A 2,500-nucleotide genomic window follows, 5' to 3' on the forward strand; every position below is an offset into this window, starting at 1 on the left:
ATGAAAACACTCATTCACACACGCACTGACACACACGGCAAACACCACACATACCGAAATGAAACCACAGTTACACACTCACTCACATACACCCACGCGCGCGCGCGCACACGCACAAACAATGAACTGCAAATACTCTGTCACACATGCGCGCAAACAGACACAGAATTGAAAGCACACTCACACACCAGTCCACTGCGTGGCATCTTGGGCAAGTGTCTTCTACTATAGCCTTGTGAGTGGTTTGGTAGACGGAAACTGAAAGAAGCCCGTCGTATATATGTATGTATGTATATTATAATATCATACATATATATTATATATATATATATAATATATATATATATATATATATATATCTATAATATATATATATATATATATAATGTCTCATTTATACCTGCCTTATACGCTTATAGGTTAAATGAGGCTGCTTGCCCTTACGGCCGAAACAGCTGTCAGATATGATATAATATATTATATTTTATATTTATATGTTATATGTCCATTTCATTGTCTAATTATATTACTATATATTTTTGTATAATGCCTTTACTGTCATGTAATGGTTGTAATAAAGTATTGATTGGGTATCATCTGATGGTTGATATTTGATTGATTTAAGTATGTTTCTCCATTTTCTAATTTGTAGGTATATATATGTTTGTGTGTCTGTGTGTTTCTCCTAGCATTGCTTGACAACCGATGCTGGTGTGTTATGTCCCCGTCACTTAGCGGTTCGGCAAAAGAGACCGATGAATAAGTAACTGGGCTTACAAAAAAAAGTCCCGGGGTCGATTGCTCGATTAAAGGCGTGCTCCAGCATGGCCGCAGTCAAATGACTGAAACAAGTAAAAGAATGAAAAAGAATATATATACATATATATACATATGTATATATTGATATACATATGTGTGTGCGCGTGGTAAGTAGGATGCTTACCAACCACATGGTTCCAGGTTCAGTCCCACTGCGTGGCACCTTAGGCAAGTGTTTTCTTCTATAGTCTCGGGCCGACCAAATTTGGTAGCGGAAACTAAAAAAAGCCCGTGGTATACAAGTGTATATATATGTATACGATTGTGTGCCTGTGTTTGTCCCCCCCCCCTACCATCAGAAAACTACATAAACACTTAACCCTCCTTCAAGACAATATCTACTATGAAAAATCAGCATATGAAAACACAATTACACACTGACTCACTTACACACACACGCGCGCGCACACGCACAGAAGATTAACTGGAAACACTCTGTCATACATGCGCGCAAACAGACACAGAAATGAAAGCACTCTCTTTCTCTCTCTCTCACACACACACACACACACATTGGCGGACCCACACACTCATACAATTTCTTTAAAATGTCACGATTTTAAGGTCAACATTTTTAAAGCATAAATAGCTACGATCGTGCGTGCTTACATGTATCTATGTGTGCGGGTGTGCGGACGTGTGTATATTTGTGCGTGTGTGAGCACAGTCCACACATTTCCAAGGTGGTCGCATCGTCTCATGTGACCTAGCCGCGAAAGTTTTTTCTCCCACGAGAGTTCTGGACCCCATTAATGAATTCATTTGCATACACAAGTCAAAGCTCACCTTGAACTTGTTAGGTTAACAAACAGGAGTGTCTATGGGAAGTAGCTTGCTTACCAACGACATGGTTCCGGGTTCAATCCCACTACGTGGCACCATGGGCAACTGTCTTCTACTATAGCCTCGGACCGACCAAAGCTTTGTGAGTGGATTTGGTACACGGAAACAGAAGGAAGCCCGTCGTATATATGTATTATGTATATATAATATATATCATATATATATATATATATATATATATATATATATATATATATATATATATATATATATCTGCAAAATAATATGTTACAATTACTCAATAGTCAAGATAAAACTCTGAGTTTCAGATGCCGAAGTGGAAATCCACAACACCCTCTCTTCGGTTATCTGGCCATCTGAAAAACGCTATGAAAAAATACCGTTATACACATATATATATATATATTATATATATAATATATATTATAATATATATATATATATATATATATTATATATATATATATATATATGTATGTATGTATGGTATGTATGTATGTATGTATGTATGTATGTTTGATCACCTTGACCGACCAGTCCGTCAGGCGTCCAATTGACACCGCTGGTCACCAGCACACTGTCCACTCCTCTCTGGATCGCGCCTTTCTCATCCACGTGATCCCAATCGTCCTCCTGAAATCGTAACTCCTCCGTCGTGGATGTCTTCCGGCGGTCTTTTCCGCTCGTGCGGGTACCACTCGACAACTGCGTGGTTCCACCGATTATCGGTGAGCCGGGCGACGTGTCCAGCCCATCTAAACTTGCTGCGTGTATACTCTGCGATGACATCTCTCACGCCGGACTTCTTTCTGATGATCTCGCTACTGATGTGCTCTCTCAACGAGATACCAAACATTGACCTTTCCATGGCTCTTTG

Source organism: Octopus sinensis, linkage group LG20 (assembly GCF_006345805.1).
Source record: "Octopus sinensis linkage group LG20, ASM634580v1, whole genome shotgun sequence".
Taxonomy (NCBI): Eukaryota; Metazoa; Mollusca; class Cephalopoda; order Octopoda; family Octopodidae; genus Octopus; species Octopus sinensis.